At 39.4% G+C, this 20790-nt stretch overlaps 1 protein-coding gene across 4 annotated transcripts in view; it reads right to left on the bottom strand.

Annotated features, from left to right (window-relative positions):
- Positions 1-14701, bottom strand: part of sulf1 (sulfatase 1) — a 47981-nt gene extending 33280 nt beyond the window's left edge. For all 4 annotated transcript variants that reach the window (XM_052115083.1, XM_052115079.1, XM_052115080.1 and 1 more), the window contains exon 1: positions 14502-14701. The gene's annotated coding sequence lies outside the window, so the exon portion shown is untranslated. The remainder of the gene's footprint in view (positions 1-14501) is intronic.
- Positions 14702-20790: the final 6089 nt, after the last annotated feature.

The following is a 20790-nucleotide window of genomic DNA, read 5'->3' as shown; positions in this document are numbered from 1 at the left end:
TCATGTTTTCCTCAAGCAACCCTAAATTGAACTGTCTCTGCCCTCAATGATGACACATTCACCCTCATTCCAGCACTGTAATTTTAGAATACAGTCAACTCAAAATAGCTCTCATGTTTTCTTCCCTGGAGGGAAAAGGGTCGTGAAATATAATTTCATTTTAATTACCCTAATTACTGTGAAAATGCATTCCAGTCTATGGCACTGGCAAGAACAGAAACCACTATTTTGTCGGTCTCTGATATCGAGTCCTCCGCTGACCCTTTGCCAAAGAAAAACAGACCTGCAATGCTCCATCTACTGTTTTCATGAGTAATGAGAAACAAAGCTTCCGCACGACCATAACTCTCTAACACTGAATCAGCACTGGGCCGGTATGCAGAGATAATAATGTGATGTTTGTGTCTGAAGCCTTCCGCTGAAAACCTGCCGACTTCCTCTGGCTTTACAGAAACAGTTTTTCAGACTAATGTGCTTTTAAAGAACACTGCCCATTCAAACAGAACAAAAAGTACCACAATTTAAATTAGCTTGATTTTAATGTCTATTTTGAAACAATTTAAAATGTCATCTGTTGTACCAACAGACTGTGCATATGTCAGCAGATCTCAGTGAATTGCTTGGGCCAATGCATTTGTCTCTGGAATGGTCTAACAGAGTAGGCAAACTACAAAGCCTGCAATGAACGAGCAAGTCGAGAATCCTGTGGACTGTAATTTATTAAAAGGGCTACAAATAAAAGAGTGGAAAGAACAGCGGAACACACAGATAAAGGTGGACAAATTACATTGATTTATAGTGTCCATGAGTCAATAGTTACAAAATAAAATAAGTCATTCACTGCCGATCTCAAGGAACTATCCATTTAGTTTTGTTGCCAGGTTTAATGAGCAATCACCTGAGCAACAAATGTCATGTGACTAATCACTCTGGTGCCATCGTTAAGAAAAATATTATTGTTTTAAAAAAAATGAAATAATATTTCATGATGCTGATTGGTTGCTCGCGAGTCTGGTCCTGGCCAAATCGATGGTTGTTCTCAAGCTACGGCAACTTGAAACTTGATTGTGATCAAGATCATTGGGAGGCTTTAATTTCGTGGTCTTTACCCAGACCTGATGTGCACATCTGTTGAGAGCCATGCCTTTGTAGACTTGCATAGTAGAGGAACACAAGAAAGCTTTCTTCTGGGCCACAGAAAAGCACCAGTGCAAGCATAGTCTTTCAAACCTTATTGTTTTTTAGGGATTAGAGCAAATGACCCAGTAAATTAGCCTCTACTGTACTAATCGGAGCTAAGCTGGGGGAATAATATTTGGGATTTATTAAGAAAAAAGTTCTTGAAGGTTCAAAGGAGCTAAACAAAAAGGCCACTATTGGATTTTTCAGCCTGACACACAGCTGCCAAAAAATATCCCCCTCCCTGTGAAAGAGGGACAATTTTCAGATTAAATGGATGACAGGTCCAGGGTCCATCAATGTGATCCAAAAACTGTACTTTTATGATTCGCCCCCCACCCCCCGCCACTGCTGCTTGTGGGGAAGGCCCAGACCACATGCTTTTTATGTGCCCTGAACCCCCTTTGAACCACTTGGTAATGTGGGGTGGTTAACCAAACCTCAAGCACCTGGGCTCTCAGAAGGCTCTTCAAAACAGGGGTGGTTAAACTCACAGGCTGCACAGGTAAGGATAGAGGAGTTCCTGAGGAAGAGGCCACATGATTAGGATCAGATTATCATAACCTAGCACATTCCCCTTCCCAGCCAGTTTGGGTTTTAAACTATCTAGCCCGCATCTGGGCTAGTCTGGTTTCTGTCAATCTATCATCAAGAAAGACGAAAATGCCAAGGCAGATGATAACTGCTTTTTAATATGTGAAATCAGAGCTAGTTAGCTTCTAAATCACTTGTAAATCCTGATATTAAAGGAATAGTTCATACAAAAATGAAAATTGTCTTCATTTACTCACCCTCATGTTGTTCCAAACCCTAATGACTTGCTTTCTTCCGTGGGACACAGAAAGGAGATGCTAGGCAGAATCAGAATGTTGAGAACTGACAGCCTCAGTTCAGATTTAATTTATTTGTACAGAAATAAAGAGAAGCGTAAACATTCTTCAACATTTTATGTAAGAATGTTAGCCTCAATTAACTATTCAATGAAAGTGAATGGTGACTGAGGCTGCAGTCTGCCTAAAACCTCCTTGTGTTCCACAGAAAAGAAAGGAATTATTAAAATGGTCAGTCTCCATATTCAATTTCAGCTTGAAATTATTTATTTTAAAGCACAGTAGTAAAAAATTCTCTCCACCACGACAAGGTTGTTTTCGTGTGTACCTTTATTGCAAACAAGAGTCCCTATTTATGTAGCCAAGAACTAGTATAAATCAAACCAGATGGCACAGCTAACTAGAGAGTCAGCCATTCATAAATGCAAGGTTTCCAAAGACAAAGACCGTCTCGAGGGCTAATCCCCCTTTCCATTCCCTCACTAGAGTCCTCGCTCTCTCTGTGCTCCACTGAATGTGCCTGCACAGAAGCCAAGTCACTCGAGAACAATCAGCTATAAGAACATCTCACACAGTATTTGGTTGTGACAGTTTCATTTTAACTGCAGGCTCAAAAAGCAAGATGAAGGGTGTAATTTACATGCCACTGGCATTGCCAAATTAGTTATTGTTATCAATCAGGTATCCTTGTACACCCCACTGTCTTAGATTGGTCAGATAAACGGATCACATGGACAGTTTTATAGAGTAAAGGACTGGCTGTGAGAAGTCAGAGGTCTTTAGAGTTTCTGAGTGTGTATGGGGGTAGGATGACTTTATTATATATTTCTAAGGCTGTTTGCATATTTGTGCATGCTGATTATTCCCACTGGGAGATAAATGATTACCCAGCCACAGAAACAGAGAATGTTGAGGATTGGATTTTGCTTCTTTTGTTTATTATTATTTATTTTTAATAGCCAAGACTTTGTGGTTGAAGCCATTTTCTGCTCTGTCCACACTGAGCCACCACAGTGTCAAATCTTAAAGTGCTTCACAGGACTCTGGCCAGGGCACACACCGCATGCCACTCTGAGCCACCTTCAACAAGAGCCCTGACTACCCACACAGACACAAGGAATGCCAATGCTACTATTGGCCTAGTTTTAGAAGGTGCAAGAAAATGCTTGTGCTTGAAACCCAAATGTAGATCCTCAGATTAATTACTTTCAGAACATAGTTTTCTGTCATTTAATTCTAGCTGATGGAACAGAGTTGTGATTAAGTGGTGGAAAGAAGAATATGGAATCTGACTGAAGTGGTTTTACTTTGCTCTCACGACACTGGACCATTCAGCTTAAGCACTGCAGTGAGAAGGTAATGGATATGCTGCATTCGCATGAATAATAGCCAGGCCAACACACAAACTCACACGCTAACACCTTTTCCAAATGGGAAAACCACATGCAACTTGGAGCTTTCAGACATTTCACTACTCTAAAGCAGAATAGAAGAGAGGAAATTACTTTCAACTTATTTTTTGTCACTGAAATACAAGTGTCAGTTCATAAGTGAACTTTTACTTTTGGTAAATTCCAAAGATGCATCCCAATTTGCATATATTTGATTCATAATAGTATGAGAGAATTAGAAAATAAACATAAACTGTTCTATTAAAATGTTCAGGTTATGTTTGAACCTGAAAGTTAAGTACCAATGAATCAATGCTAACACATGCATGTGAGCGCAAATGGTGTGGCAAGAGGTTTTGGATTTGTGGCAAGACAATTTGTCATTGACAAATCAATGACATGGTGATCTTATTACACAAATTATGAATTCTCAACACCAACCAAGTACATACTTTTAGAGAATGCAAATTGGGTTGCAGTCTGACTCACCTTTATAGACAAGACAATAACACTGTTGCAAATTACATGCTGTCACAGAATGGGCTGTTAAAAAGTCAGCAAGGATTATAAAAGCATACAAAGCACTATCTCTCGAATGACCATAGCAGCTCCATGACAAAAGACAGTTACCCTGGAAGTCACACAACTATAATGGGAGAAGTGTCAAAAAAGACTTTTTCAAATGCAAGTTTAAATGCTTGAAACATCTCATTGATGTTTCTAAGCTGTTTTTCTCTTTGGCACTAGGCATGTTTCTGTGTGTTTCTACAGGCTTTACTTGTGCTAAGAGAACAGAAGCTTGCCTATCTGCTAGAACAGCTGAGCAAACCTCCAAAATCAAATCAAAATCAAGAGTGTAGCAGCTTGTCAACAGTGTGATGCCAGCCAACATAAAAATACCACTATCCAAATATGAGCACATGCCATGCTGCAGATTTCCATGTTGGTCTCTGTCTGTAGGCAAAAGATTGCCATCCTGATTGAGTTATCTAGTGGTTTCTGAAGAAACAGCCTAAAACAACTCATTTCTAGTGGTGACAGTATTTTTAAAAGCCAAATCGCAATGGCTTTGGCCCTACAAGATGCACTTGAACTAATTTGAACTATTACTTCATCTGTGCTGTTTCTTTTCTAACCATTTATATGAGACTCGTTTAAACAGACACTGGACTATATATAGCCGAGAAACATAACTGCTTAACCACTATATTGACTGACGTAGAGGCTTTGACAGATACAAGGTGTGGTTTGAGAGCAAATGGCAGTGGCATCCCTGGCAGTAAAACAATGAAAACTAGTCTTATGCTAATGTCAAACCCCTTAAAAGAGAAGGGGCTTTGTGGACCTCTTAGAGTACCAGCTAGGGCCCACCTATTTCATATTGAATGCATGTAAATATCATTAAAATAATCCACCTCTCACAGATTTCAAAAGGTTGCTACATGTTGCACCAAGAGGCCTGGATTGTGTGTGTGTGTGTGTGTTTGGGGGTCTTAAGAGGAAAATTATTAAAATCAGAAAAACTTGTTTTGTCATGACATTATGAGTTTTATTGCCCCATACATTGAGGGATGAATTCACTAAACAGTTGCACCAATTTTGCTAACTACATGCAATCTAGTTTAAGCAGGCACAATCGACGCTGACTTGTCATTCCTTTATGCACAAACACACCTCCATTTAAATTAGGCTCACTGGGGGCCTGGGTATCTCAGCGAGTAAAGACACTGACTCCCACCCCTGCAGTTGCGAGGTCGAATCCAGGGCGTGAGGAATGACTCCAGCCAGGCCTCCTAAGCAATCAAACTGGCCCGGTTGCTAGGGAGGGTAGAGTTACATGAGGAAACCTCCTCGTGGTTGCTACAATGTGGTTCGCTCTCGGTGGGATGCGTGGATGCCACAGAGAACAGTGTGACGTCTCCACTGGCTCTGTGGTAACGTGCTCAACAAGCCAGTGTTGATGGTCTCAGATGTGGAGGCAACTGAGATTTTTGTCTACAAAACTAATTTCAAACATTTAAGCATACGCCTTCAGATCAAATTATTTTTAAGATCATGAGAAACATTTCAGTCAAGTGTTTCAAAAATATACCGTAGTACCGTAGGGTTCATGGAAGGCAGAACACTTGTCATGATATTTCATAAGGTCTGCTTAGGACACCATGCTAGACATCAAATACACAGTTTAATAATTTGTTCCTTGTGGACTAGTTTGGAAAGATGCAGAACACATGTGAGCCCTTAGACTTTGAAACACTGATACCATGCACCAGGCCTCTTCAATTCTGCAAGCTGCCAATCTGCTCTGCTATTCCAGCTCATATTAACAGCAGCTTCTCAGGTGGCACTGTAACAGGCAAGCGCCAGTCTCTCTCATTCACTCACACAACCACCCAGAGCTGACAGGAGCTGACCATGCCATTGACTAAAAGAGCCCCAAACACTGGGCCTCATTCACACCTTAAAGTTCATCAAAACCCCAGTCAAATCTTCAAACTAAACACACATCGCTACCCTTTATTTCTGAGAGCTAAGGATGGGAGGTCAGGGCGACCTTGAATTATATGATTTTTCCAAAATCCAATATACTAGTACAGAAAAGGCCCCTGATGTCACACTGCTGGAGAATGATGGTTGCACTTGAGTGATTTGTAGGACAAGGAACATTTGTGTGCCAAGCAAAGACTTGTTTTCCATGCCACTGTGGTACAGAAGTGCCGATGGGCATAGTGCAGCATCTCAGTGACTGTGGGAGAGAAGTGCAGCTCTCAGGCTTAAACACACTCGGCACAGAATTCAGAGCTAAGCAAATTCCATTCAGCTACTCCTGGGCTTGGCTTTGGAAGAGATTAGCTTTCGCTTATGAAGGCCCAGCTCATTAGCCACCTGCAAAGTTGGCCCAGCAAACCCAGTCAAAGCTTCAGTCCTCCTCAACATTTTCCGGCTACTTACTTTGCTGTTTAAACACAAGTACAGTTCCCTGAAATTGTCAGGTAAGGTTGAAATCAACTTTAACTGAATCTGGCATTATTCTAGTGGACCCTGACAGAGACTCTTCCTGGCGTTTTTGCTCAAGTTAAAGCAGCTGAAGCAAACCATCTTTGCTTCTCTTGGTCAGCTGGGAGGTCTTGCTGTAGAAGTTTAAAGTGATTTCCAGGCCATTCTTTTAAGTGTGTGGTTAATGAAAGAAGCAAAAAAGTAGATCTCCAAAGACAGCAAGATGGAGGAAAATAGAGGAGGGCCATGTCAAACATTTGGCCTTTGATCAGCTCAGTATATGACAAATAACAGAGAAACAGACATAGTAAAAGCATTTTATGGGTCTTTGGTGGGGGAAAAGAAAAAATAATTACAGATGCAAACAGCCATACCATAATAAATATGTTACTTTGTCTTGAGAAATGTTCTTTCTGAGCCTGTGATGTTCATTTTGTATTCTTCACAAAACACATACTTCATTTCGGAAAAATACCTCTTTAAATCTCTTTCCATATAACAGAACAACAACAGAATATATATATTATATTTTTTTTAAAAAATCTTCCACTCACCACAATGTCAAATTCACCAAACATGTTAAAATGCCACAAAGAAAATATTCAAATGGCTTCAGTGAGTTTCCACTGACGTAACCATTCTGAATAAATAAATCATTGTCTTTTCCATGAAATCAACAGCCAGCTTCCACTTGAAGAATGAAGGGAGCCAGGATAATCTGTTTGAGCTGGTGTATACTTGCCATTTAAATGAGCCTAATATTATAGACGCTGTTCCCTGACTGAAGACCTCTGGCACTTTTACAATCTTCATGACATAAATCCCTCTCTTTAATAGACACCAGCTTTCTTTTCTCAGCTTTCAGAGGGAGAAGAGATGGTAGCACTGGGCTTTGATGGAGCTATGGCTGAGTCATCTGTATTATGAGGGGGTTCCATGTCTTAGAGTGCTGGTTATTCATCGACATGGGCGAGTGAAAAGACCTGGCTAAGGTATACAGATGTAATGACCCATGGAGATCTGAGTATTAATGAATACTCCCGCCGGAGCAGGGGCGGACTGGCCAAAGGGAGAACCAGGACTTTTCCCGGTGGGCTGCCCGCAAAACGGGGCCAAACAGGCAGCGATAAGCTGAAGCAGGCCACCACATTATGCTGAACAGGTTGCAAAATGGTGCCCCGATATGCCGAAGGTGGCCGTGATATGCAGAAAAGGACAGTGACATCCAACCCCCCACCAACAATGTTTGGGCCGGTTTCTATGCAAAATTCAGGGCCGATTTCTCTTCGCAGTCCACCCCTGCACCAGAGTACATGTTGAACAAATTTACTTAAAAGGTGCTCAATTGTTTTGACAAGGCAGAAGGTAATTCCAGGGCTTTGTGCACTTGTTAAAGTGTGCAACCCTTGTATGTTTTTTAACCTTTTCTAAATGCTACTCAGATTCAATAAGATTTGGCTAAAAAGTTCTGCACATAAACTTACATATGGTACAACAGGGCTAAAAGCCACTCTGGGTAAATGGCACATTTGATTAATTTTTTTCCCAAAGCCCATATTAGCAACAAAAACTATCACAACACTTTCCTAAACACCTGTTTGTTACTGTGCACTACAAAATCATTGTGTGTAAATGTCTAAAAGTTGATTGAGGCAATTTTATCTTATTTGTAATATTTTTTAAATGTTGCAAATGTATGTAGCTAATGAAAATACCTTAAATAATCAAACAAAAATGTAAACAATTTTTTTTTTATTTTTTTTTATTTTGTTGAAGGTGATTAAATCAAAAGTGTTTCCAATAACTGTCCAATAAGTGAAAGGGTAATTTGCTGTTTTTATAAAAATAAAATAAAAGTGGGCTCACATTGACTGATCCAATCACAGTGATTTATTTGTTTACAGAGTACTTGAGATGATCTGAAATGTCAAATGTGATTTCAATTACGTAACAGGAAATGGTGCAACCTTTTCTGAAATAGTTATTTTGAATAATAATTTTCTTAATTTGTTACTCAGAAAAGAATCTTGCAGTCAACATTATTTGCATTGGTTGACAAATGTTGCACTAACTATTGCCCCTTTATTTACACAATATATCAATAATCCCCGTAGGGGACTTGTACCCCAAGTGTGTGGGACTTACATATACTGTATATGTATATATATATATATATATATATATATATATATATATATATATATATATATATATATATATATATTTTTTATTTATTTATTTTCTTTTTCCAAAAGACATTTGATGGCATGAAACATTTCCATTTATTATATGAAACTATTTGATAATTGAGGGACACAACATTTTACAAAAGGCTACAAACAGTCATTGATGCTCAAAACAAAATTTAAGAACCAAGGGTGTGCAACCTTTTGAACAGGATAATTCACTTTATAATTTTGTCTGTAATCTGTAAGGGATAATCTAAGGCTAGGTGTCCATTAAACTATTTTAATGCACGATGTGGAGGAAAAGACCCACCCGATGCAAAATGGAGTGCATTAAAATTGTTTAGCGCACACCTAGCCTATATCCTATATACTGTACTGTGCCATGGTCACTTGCCAGCATTGATACGTTTTCTGCATTGCAAATTTGACTGGAAGAACAACAATAATGTTTAACTTTATCTACGGGTCATTAGAAGTTCTACCCATTCTAAACCAGACATAAAGATAAATGTGATAAATTAGTGTGATATTACATTTATTTGAAAATAATTAAATAAAAAGCTCTAAAGCTGAAAATAAAAAGCTGAGCTCGTGAGCTGTACTTTGAGAAGTCAAATAAGTACACAGGTTAATATATATATATATTAAAACCAAATTAGACAGTGATTCCCTAGACTCCTTATTGCTATTGAATGAGCCAAACTCAATTGTATTCAAACCCAAAATATAAATACTTGGTCTACCAGCAAGCGTGCACAACTGGCCTCACCACTGGAACATATGGCCTGTCTGAAGTGAAGAAAGTGAGACAGTGTTACTCCATTTAATGTCAGGATCAGCTTATAACTCACACTCATTTCATCAGTAAGAACAAAATTCCAGACAGTCGTTTTTGGGAGGGGTGGGTGCATAGAGGGCTCTGTCAGCAGGCCCCAGTCAGAGCACTTCTGCCCTGGTGTGAAATGGTACACTTCCAGAATGTGGGGCATGTACAGACAGAATCTTTATAGAAAGACACCAGCAATGAGAAAACCCATCCCTGACCCCATCCATCACTCACTGCTGCTACAGATACTGGTGGGTTGTCACTCGTCCAAGAAAAAAAAAACATATTTGTTATCCATCCCGTCAGACACACGCAGAAATGCAACCTGTAATTTCTACAGCTTGGGGCGCAAATGTGTGTGGCTTTTTTCTTTTTTTTTTTTTTAAACGTGTGATCACATCATTTGTAAAGTAATTAACTTTGAGTGCTCTCGCATTTTTCCGACACCTGTACTTACAGCTCACACCCCATCCACAGAATGTATGATCTTTCCAATTTGAAGGATTCATTTTCAAAAACTGCACAGCCAAATATTCACACGCATTTATGAACCTACAGCCAGAAGACTAAACCTACAATTCTGTGTGCCAGAGAGAAACACATGCATTACATAAATAAACCTTGAGTTGAGTTCTGCAAAGTACTCTGGAAGCTCAGCTGGCCAGTCTCTTTGTAGTCCTGGAGCAGTCACGAAATCTAATGGAAGCTTGTCTTTTTTTTCTCCTTCCTTTTGCCATCAGTCATAAAACATCTGCCAATCAACTAAAAACAAAACTTTGGCATCATTAATTATAAGAGAAAACCAATATGATTTCCATAACCTTGATTTAAGCCTAATGTCTTCACCACATTGATCACACAATGGCAACCAAACAGGAAAACCACAGAACCACTGCATTTTGATGGAATGGCTCTCCAGTGCCTTGCATGTTGGGCTCTGGCGAGACAAACAAACCAAACACAATGAAAGGTTTATAGGCATTCCACTATAAAAGCAAGCCATAGCAGAGGTCAGACCCATATCCTTATGGCTAAGACAAGAGACAGATGAAAGTAAGTCAAAGTCATGCAGCAACAGAATAATTTCTAGAAGCGCTGCATGCTGCTTAGAGTTGTGATGTTGAGAACAGACCATTCCAGACCCATGCAATTGCGTTTGCATGCCTTTCTTTTATTAGGCACGCTGTCAGTGAAGCATGCCTATTCTTTCCCCTCCTGTTTGTTCTCCATTTCTATTCTGAATTACCAGAGGATGAAAGCATCTCCCTGTGGCAACACCACCTTTTTGAGCCTCCTTAACTCAAATGCATCTTGGTGGCTGCTTAATTGCATGTGATATAGGCAGGGCCTTCTTTCCTTTCAAACACAAATTTGAATACTTGATCTTTGCATTGTTGTACAGCAGAAATTACATAGTATGGACAGCGCCATCTTTAGGCAGATAAAAACAAGTTGAGGTGTGTGATTGTGAGAGATTATATGAGATGTGCAAGATGTGATGTGAGATGTAATTACGAGAATGTGCATTAGAGATTGTGGGAATAAAAAGGACGGATAGGGGCAGCACAATTGTGGTCAGTCTTTCCTAACAAGACTTCAATAACCGTGTTTCCACTGTCGGGCCAAATGAGGGCATGCTACTGCATGCCAGGGCCAGTTGTGTTCCCACGGTCACTTCCAGGGCTTCCTGTGGTTCCTCTGGACTTTCTTGGGGTCAATGGTCTTTGGTCCACTGATTACCCTTGGGCCAAACAAGACCAACTGGGGATTGAGGTGGGGTCAAAGGCAAAGTTTGGCCGAACTTGTCAAGTTGAGTATCCTGGGCACAACGGTACAGGTTTGAGAAAAATACCAAAAAAAATGTGGGCATAGTACAAAGCCATTAAAATGCACAATGGAAAAAGTGGTGCCCAAATGATCATGCATGATGTGCTGGGACATCGTCCCGTTGTTAGTGGAGAGACCACTCGGGACCACATGGCAGGTACAATAGGTGAATTGTCAAACCCTAACTTACCTTGCTAGCTAGCTAATGCATGCAAATTGTATAAATTCGATATTCTAGATAATTAGATAACAAGATACCCCAGCTTGAGCATCCCTCTTGCTTGTGAAATGGGCAGGGTGTGTGAGCGGTTGGCAGCAGGGCGGCGTATTAAGGGTGGGTTTTAGGGCAACGCTGCCAGGCTATTGGACCATGGTGAGAATACATATTGATTTTGGTCTTGCGGCACAATGATGCTACTGACCCCGGCTGCAACACAGTGCTGCTCAGATCAGAATCTCAGAAGATCTTGGGAACAGCTGATACTGGTGGCCATCTCAACATGCTGCAGTTTTTCCAGCACTTGACACAAATGACTTTACAACACTGGCTGTTTAATGTCCAGCAACCTGGCAACTGTGATTTGTTTGACAGAATGGCAGCGAAAGCGTGCAACTAGTTAAAGGCAAGGAGGCATTATATAAAACAGCACAAGAGCCATGCAGGACTGTGGCACAGAGGTCCCCGCTGCTTTTTATTTGAGCTGGTAAGTGAACGCAAATGGCAGGGGGTAAAACACTTAACACATGTCCAAGACTTCAGGAAAATGGAGAAGCCATACAGGATATTAAATCACAGTGAATGAAATGCTCATTGACAGCAAGTCACACTGAAATCTTAAGTCACAAATATTTGTCCTTTAGATTAATTTTAAAGAACCACCATTGGAACATAGTTTAAGCCTTATCTTTATAGCATCATAGTTCTCTCTCACACACACACATAGTGCTTAAAAGTTTGATGCACTCTCTCGCTATCGCACTCTCACTATACAGCTAATCCCCGGTCAAACTTTCCAAAAGACAGAACAGCTACTGAAACAATACTGTATTATTGTTGGCAGATCCTAGAATGGCAAAATATTCACAACTGCCACAGGGACTGTTTATGCACTTTAGACACAACACTGCTCCAATAGTTCAAAGATGCTGAGATCAGGATCATATGTCCATCATATCTGAACCAGCCTGCTCTTCTTAAAAGATTGTTCATCCAAAAATTTAAATTCTGACATAATTTTATCACCCTAATGTTTTTGCAAAAGCTTGCAGTATGTCTATCTTTCTTCTGTGGAACACAAATGGAGATGTTAGAACAAATATTACCCTCAGTCACCCTTCACTTTCATTCTATCTTTTTCCATACAATGCAAGTGAAACGTGGCTCAACCTGTAGCATTCTGCTTAACGTTTGACATAAAATTCCACCGAAGTTGGAATGGGTTAATTTTTTGGAGTGAAGTACCCCTTCAAAACACAGAAATGGGAACCAGCCCCTTAAACATTAAAAATGAATTGCACCTAAAGCCTGCGACTGATGAATAACTTTGACAAGTTTATAATTTTGCACTGATCACAATGAAAGAACAGGTCAAGTGTATTGACTGCTTCTTACCTAAACAAGAGTTCAAGACCATAAACAGACTTCAGTTTGAATCTCCTCAAAGACCTCAAAGCTATAACTTTACATAGAGTGGTGGTGGTGTAGTGGTCTAAGCACATAACTGGTAATCTGGTAATCAGAAAGACACTGGTTCAAACCCCACAGTCACCACCATTGTGTCACTTAACTCCAGGTTGCTCCAGGGGGATTGTCCCTGTAATAAAGGCTCTGTAAGTCGCTTTGGATAAAAAGTGTCTGCCAAATGCATAAATGTAAATTTACATATGCATTTGTCACACCAATTTTTATCCAAAGCTTAACATTTTCTCAGTATGTACAATCCCTGGGAATCAAACCAATAACCTTGGCATTGCTAGTGCCATGTTCTACCAGTGAACGCTTGTTTTTAAATTACATTTTTAATGAAAGGTAATGTTTGCACAAACTTCATCTTTCAAATTATTTTTCTGACACTAATGAATTTAGAGCCAGTTTAAAAGGCATGACTGTACATCTGCAGTAATGAAAACATATTAAACGAAAAAAAAAAAAAAATCTGTCTGCTTGTAAATTCACGTCCTTTCATTATCCTGCATTCATGACTGGTAATGACTGCCCTCATTGTAAAATATCAACACTGGTTCTGATGTATTTGTGGGTTTTCTCTGATGAATTTCAGCATGTGAGTGAGTGTGTGAGTGAATGATGTTGACATGGCTGATTAATGTGTGTAAATAAACATAATTCACACAACTCTGTCTTTGTGGCATTCCTGGCATCATTCTTTTGCCCCCTCACCCTTACAGCTGTACAGTCCCCTCAGCAAACACCTCACACTTTATACATGCCTGGCAGCAACATTTTAATGCTTGACATCTAATTTCTACTCGCTCCTTCATTGGCAGGTCAGACCTTTGGGTTGACTGGAGTTGAGTGAAATTCGAGACACGATTTCTGTACTGCAACCCCTTAGCCTGCATGCATGTCATAACTTGGATGCTGGTCCTGGAGATGCTCTTAAATGGCACATTTGTTTAGTATGCAGACAGAGTCAGCTTAATGCAGGACACAACTCAGTGAAATGATTGATGTGCATGTAATGCGCTAACTTTGAATTTGCCGACAACGTGTGTGGGCTTAGTCTCAAAATTAATCTGTGGCTTAAAATATAACTGAGGTAGACAATCGGAATTTTATTTTAAATAGCTCCAGTAGATCTAGATTAATTCCCAACCAATTTCACAGAATTTCAATCAAAGTAAACATTAAGAACTGGCACAGTTTAAAAGTTCATCACATGAGAACTACACTGGCATGGTGAGATATTTCACTTCACTGAAACTTTGCAGCATGACAGAAATTGAATCATGGTTTAGCAAAGAGGTAATACAATATTTATGTATTGCCAAATTCCAATGCCATGGTTAATTAAAACTATCATAACAACATCCAAATAACCAGAAACGCCATGCTGCAGGTTTGCCCTTTCTCTAACTTTATCCACCACAATCTCTCATTCAGAAAACCTTCTCTCTGAATACTAAACCTGACCACTTCACAGAGACAAACAAAATTATTTAATCCAAAAGGAAACAAATATAAGATCTTCTTACTAAAAACAATCAGAAAAAGGGAGAAGGAGAGCATTAGAGAAGCCATTACCTGAATAACAGGATGTCACAGACTTGTTCATGAAGTTGATATCTCTTGTTGAGCCGTTCTCTCTTGAGGTCCTCTGCTCATGAAGTCAGAGTGTTTGTGTGGACCACACTGCTCCTTGAAGACAACCTTCCTCCTCTAATCCTTTCTCGATGTGATGACACACACTAACCCTAACCATCTGCTGAAACACGTCCTCCAGCGCTCAGCATATTGGTGCATCAAGACAAACTACCCAGTCCAATCAGAGAGGGTACTGGGTGGCTCTTCCCAGGCTGGAGGCAGGGACAAGGACATGAGGGAAACACTAGCAGAGATGTCTAAAAACTCCAACCACAGTAACCTGAGATATAGAGAGGGGGAGAGAGAGGGTGGAGAGGAGAAGAGGGAGGGAGGGGACTGAGAATGTGAGTATACATTTGCGAGCTTAGAGGAGGGAAGAACGGGATTGTGCCTCTGAACAGTTATGTTACCACTTGTAGCTTACAGGAGTCCCATAGAAGCAGCGTGGAGTTCCTCAAAAATATCACTTTCACTGAACTCATTCACACTCTGTTTTAGTGCTGTATGACCCATAAAATCTCCTCACTGATGTGAATAGTCAAGTAAAAAGTCTATATTGCACTGCTTTTTTCACGACACTGTTAAATCTGCACAACTCACACCTCCCTGATATAAATCGTCAGCTGTCTAGGCAACATTCCTGTCCTTCACAATCTATTGCCTTAAGTTAAGCTAGAGTGAGATTTTCCAGAGATAAGACTTTTAAACATGATTATTAGCCCTGTTTTGTTTTATTAATATTAGTTACCTCCACCTGTGACACTGTTCTGGATTTAGCTTCACCATAATTACCCCTCTAGCTAGACTAAATACTCTACGTTAATGACATATTTTACCTTGGAATTGTACTTAGAACCACTAGAAACATTTGCTCTGGCCATCAAGACTTTGGAAAAACAGTTTGAAACATTTGAAAGTGACTTGTTTAATCCTCGTTTTAGTGGAACGTCAATAGAAAGTGGCTTGTCTTTTATCAAACCTGCGGCTCAATAAACATTCTATCCCTGGCTCTGTCCTATCTTAGCAACTAAGTTCATCAGTGGAGGAAATGAAAACAAAGGCTGCTAAGTGACTTATTAGCATTCTTTAAAGCTGCTTTCACACCTGGTAAAGGTTTCTGTTAGGCAAGACCTAACTCAAACACTGATCAATCTTCGCCAGTGACAAACCCCTCTACAGCCTAAAATCAAACAAACACAGCAAGTTTGTCATCATGTAGCCACCTCAGGTAGACACAGTTAAGTAGATTAGCTGCCCATTTATCCATTAATGCCATAAACTCCCTGCTGAAGAAAAGCTTAAACTTAATCTTAAGCCATGGTTTACTAGTCTTCAGCTGGTCTCCCAGGCTGGAAAACCAGCTCAGCCAGCCAGGGAGACCAGCTGAAGTAAACCAAGCTGTTCCTCAGATGTTGTGGCTGCATTTTATCCAAGCCTGGCCAAGCCGGTCTTCAGCTGGTCACCCAGCCCAGTTAAGCTAGTCTTCAAATGGTCTAGCTGGTCTCAAAGCCTGGCCAAGTTGGTCTTTAGCTAATCCTTGTGCATGGCCAAGCTAGTCTTCAGCTGGTCCCACAGCCTTACCAAGCTGGTCTAACTGATCTCTTAGCCTTAACAGCTGAAAAAATGCCACAAACCCCTCTAACACTTTTTTTTTTTAAAGATGCGTTTCACCTTCTCTGTGCCAATGATGTCACTAGAGAAACTACACAGAAGCCAGTTTCATAGGGAAGCTGGAAGAGCTGATAAAACCAGCAGTTGGCAAAACATGACAAATCAGTCTAGAAATCAAGGAAAGTTGTAACAGTTTACCCAACAATGGAAAGAACAAGGGTGACTCAGGTCTAATACCACATCTGTAAGACACGTTTTTCCTTCTACCATCCAGTGTGTAATCAAACTAAGAAGGGCTGCCTATGTAACAGAGCACAAACCTCCAGCAAATGTATTCATCTCTTAACACTATTCTCATGCTCTCATTCAAGTCCCTCTGTGATCCATTTTCCGGCCAGCACATTCAGCGGAGCTACTGGCTGAAAACAGATACTTCCACCTTTTTTTTTTGCAGGATTCTCATTTTCAATGCTGTTTAAATGCACAGGATATTAGATTAAAAGCAACAAAGGATATTTTCATTAGGGGCACGTGAAACCCACCAGACTTTGTTCTCAAGAGGTTTGGAAAAGGGGAGTGGGGACGAGGGCTTCAGGGGAAGAGCTCAAATTAGATTGACTAAATTCATAAAGTGTGACCCCACCTCTTTGCGACTGCACACTTGGTACATGCCGCACCTCAAACTCCAAACCTAGTCCCCCAACCCCCACCCTCAGATATTTCTAAAAGCTTTCACTCACGAGAAAGCTCTCGTTTGGTAAAAGTAGACAGGGTCTTCAAAAAGTTTAATTATTCAGAGACAGAAGTTCCAGTACTTTTATGCAAGCAGAACCCCTTTGACCTAAATAATTATTTAATCTCGGGTACTTACATTTATGCATTATACAGACAAATTTATCCAAAACAACTAACAGAGCATTCAATATAAACATTTTGGCATTTTTGTGTTCCAGATAGAATCAAACCCATGGCCATAGTATTACAATCACCATGCTCAACCAGTAGAGCTAAAAGGAAGTCAAACTTCAATTAATGTTAACTTTCAATATAAAATTAATATTACATCTTGGCATGGTTCACTTGTGAAAATGTATCTTATTTCATTTTTAATGAATTTATAATTAATTCATTATTTTAATAAATATATTTTTATTACCAAATAATTTCCTTGCAGTTCCCCCATAAACCCCAAGGTGTTTGTGAGCCCTGTTTGTGAAACCCAGCTCTAAGACAATGATCAACTGACACATTGCTTAACTTGCATACAAATCCCATCTTTTTCCACCTTAAATGCAGCAAGGAGAGTCTATACACTAAAAAGAACAATATATATAGGGATCTTTGGGATTAGGAGGTTTCTAAGCCTATAGAATAGGGCACTATGAACTCTTCTTGTGTCCAACAAGCCTAAAGACCCTGCAGGAGGTCACTTAGTCTGTGGAGAGCTAAAACAGAAAAGCTCCCCCTCCCAAAGCACAAAAGAGAGGACAGTAAGGGACACAGAGGACAAATTCAGCCAGAATAAACCCCTGCAAGGGCCTGCTCCCATCTACAATCATAAATGGGTCTCACAGGTGCAGGGAGATCCTTGCATGTGTGTATATAAGGAAGGAGGGCTTATTTGGTTCATTTGTCTCATTCATTATGCTTGGATGAAACCTGGTGTCTTTACGCCACTGGTAGAGAGAGTTAGCGCAAATGTAAGAAAGCGCTCTAAACATAAATGACATTCATAGTGTTGACTTCCACATTCTTGGGTGTCAAAAGCATTTGTGCCATGCAGCCACGCTCCGGATCAAAGACTGTATAGAGACAGCTGCATATTGCTTTGACCTCATGCATGTTCTGATCTAAAAGAAACACATCACAATCCGGAAATATCCACATCTTTATTGCCAATGTAACTGCAACAGCTAAGCTTAGATGTCAAACAGAGGACACAACAGCTAAGCTTAAGTTTCAAACACAGAACACAAAGCAACAGGTTTTCACTTTGGATTCAACAAAACCCCAACTATTTCAGAAACATTACAGAACACCATTCATCAGACTCCCAGATTCACACAGATCAAAAGGTAACTAATTGCAAACTAATTGCATTGAACCAATTTGATTTCCTAGACACCGTCACCATTGTCAGCCTCTTCAGCACAGTTCTTTGAGATTCCACATCAAAGCTTGTAACTAGTTAACGCAATTATCACTATACAGAGAAGTGTCATGTATCATTGGCTCTAATCAACCAATAACTATGGGGAGGAACCTCAATCATTGAGAATTAAATCAAAGTAATTTCACCCTACAATTGCAAAGCAGTTGTGCTTACTTATGTCAAAATGACATTAAACCACTATTTGCATATTTGTTTCAATCATTTTTACAGGGAGCAGAGGAGGATCCACGCCTCACCGAAACCGAATGACTACCACTAACGGATCAGCTAATGTGATGGATGTGATATCTCATGTTTTAATAAATGTTTAACTGCTTAGCCAAGACTCAATTTCACAAACCGCAACAGTTTTATTTCTTGACAAACCATTCCAGGGTTTAATATCAGAGAAAGCTAACTTCAAGCTAATTGTCCACACACGTCCAGAACTGACCACTATGCACTTGGTTCCTTTTACCAGAAAGATTAAGAGCACTTGTCAAGTACTTTCTTGGATGGAAATATCTATAAAAGCCTTCCGATCTTAGGCAATAACAATTTTAAATTTTAAGTTGAAACAACTGACAAAAGATAAGACTTTAGCCACTAAGCTACATGGTACGCACATAGCTACATACATAAACAAACAATAAAGGTAGTGCACTGGCTACTTATTGACAAACACTTCAAAAGCATATTGAGTTTATTGTTCTCATTGACTGTAGAGCTCGAAACTGAATATAGAAGTCATTTCTTCTGGAGTGTTTATCAGAACCATCATCTGTGTCTGCAAATCTCCATCAATTTGGGCCTGAAATGTTCTGAATGGTTAAATGTATTGTGTTTTATGAAACACATTAGTACAGCCATGACATGGCTGTTTAAAACATGACTCAAATATGGCAGAAACCCACATTTGCAATACAGGGGACTGACCTATTGAGGTTAATTTCAATAAAACAAAACACAAAAGAAGCACGAGGCACTGTATGGGTAAAGTGAACCAGGGACTAAAAATGATTCAAGGAACTTAAACAAATGTTTTTTGCAGAAAATAACCAAAAATGGGAACAAAGTCATTTTAAATTGTTTTGGAGTGAAAATGTTATTTGTAAATGGTGGTAACCGGTTATAAACAGTTAATTTTGCTCTGATAATTTTTTAATGAAACCAAAAGCCAAAGGGTTTATCACAGTACATTTTTGAAACTACACTTCGTGTTGTCAAGTGTTTGATCCTGAAGGAAACTGCTGCATCAAACATTTCTTTGCCTATTTGCCCATTGTGGATGTCACATTCTGTGAACAGCTACTGTACATGTTCTGCCTGTATAATTACTACATAGACATGCATGGCTAATCCAGATACAATGAAAACATTATTAGAGGTAAAAGGTAAAATTCTCAGTTGATTCCAAGTCTTCACTGAATTATATGATGCATGTATAATTACAGATTTTATACAGCTGCGTTTTGACTGAGGAGCAGATCTGTAATTAAATTTACAGTATGTTTAACTGTATGCTTGTTATGATTCCTATTATGATAAATCCACCACACAGGAAGTGTATTATCACTTATTTTGGTGAGGCAAGTGGCTCATTTTGGGCTTGTTTTCCAGACCAGGTTGCTTGTTTCTCTTGCAAAATCGGGCAACATTGAAATTGGTATTTCACCCACCCCTTAGAGCAGAGTTCTGTCATTTTTAAAATTGTGCTTTTAACTGTTCTTTTATTTTGTTCTATGAAAATAAAAACATTAGTTTTAGTCCCTGAAGTGAACACAATGTTCTGTTATCTGCACAACACTCAGAACCTACGGTTAAAAAAAAAAATAAACAAAAAAACTTAATCAGTATATTTGTCTTGAGTAAAAAGACCCTTAACATATGATTAATTTACTTGAAGCAAAATTGCAAAATATATTAAAACTTGTTTTCAGAGAATCTTTTTATTATTATTGTTGTTGTTGTTGTTTTCAGTTCATTTTGCTAAGCCCATTGGCAAATTATTGTTTTTTCTTTCTTCTTTTAAGCAAAAATCAAAAAGCCCCACTGGCAGCTCTTTTACTTTGGCCAAAACCCCCAGGCGTTTTACTGGGGGTTTTTACTTAATTTTATTTAGCATTTTCCAGTTTTATAGTAAAATAAGATACATTCACTTGAGAAGCAAAATTACTTAAGATATTTTGTCTTGTTTTTAGATAAATTTGGCAAAATTGATCAACAGAGCATTCTGCTTCAAGTAATTTTTCTTGTTTCAAGGTTGTTTAGATATTTATTTCTGGGAAATAACAAACATACGTAAGAAATGTATGTTTTTTCAGTGTTGCTGTTGAGCTCTGGGTCAGGTTGATTCGCCTCCAAACCCAGGTGACATTAAAGCCATTGTCTTGATGAAAGATGGCAGTGATGGATTGAGTGAAAAGGACAGGCAATCTTCCAGCCTGTCCTGGGATTTGCATACCC

This window comes from Xyrauchen texanus, chromosome 42 (assembly GCF_025860055.1).
Source record: "Xyrauchen texanus isolate HMW12.3.18 chromosome 42, RBS_HiC_50CHRs, whole genome shotgun sequence".
Lineage (NCBI taxonomy): Eukaryota > Metazoa > Chordata > Actinopteri > Cypriniformes > Catostomidae > Xyrauchen > Xyrauchen texanus.
Note: the sequence above shows the minus strand (reverse complement) of the source record. Positions and strands in the feature narration are given on the sequence as shown.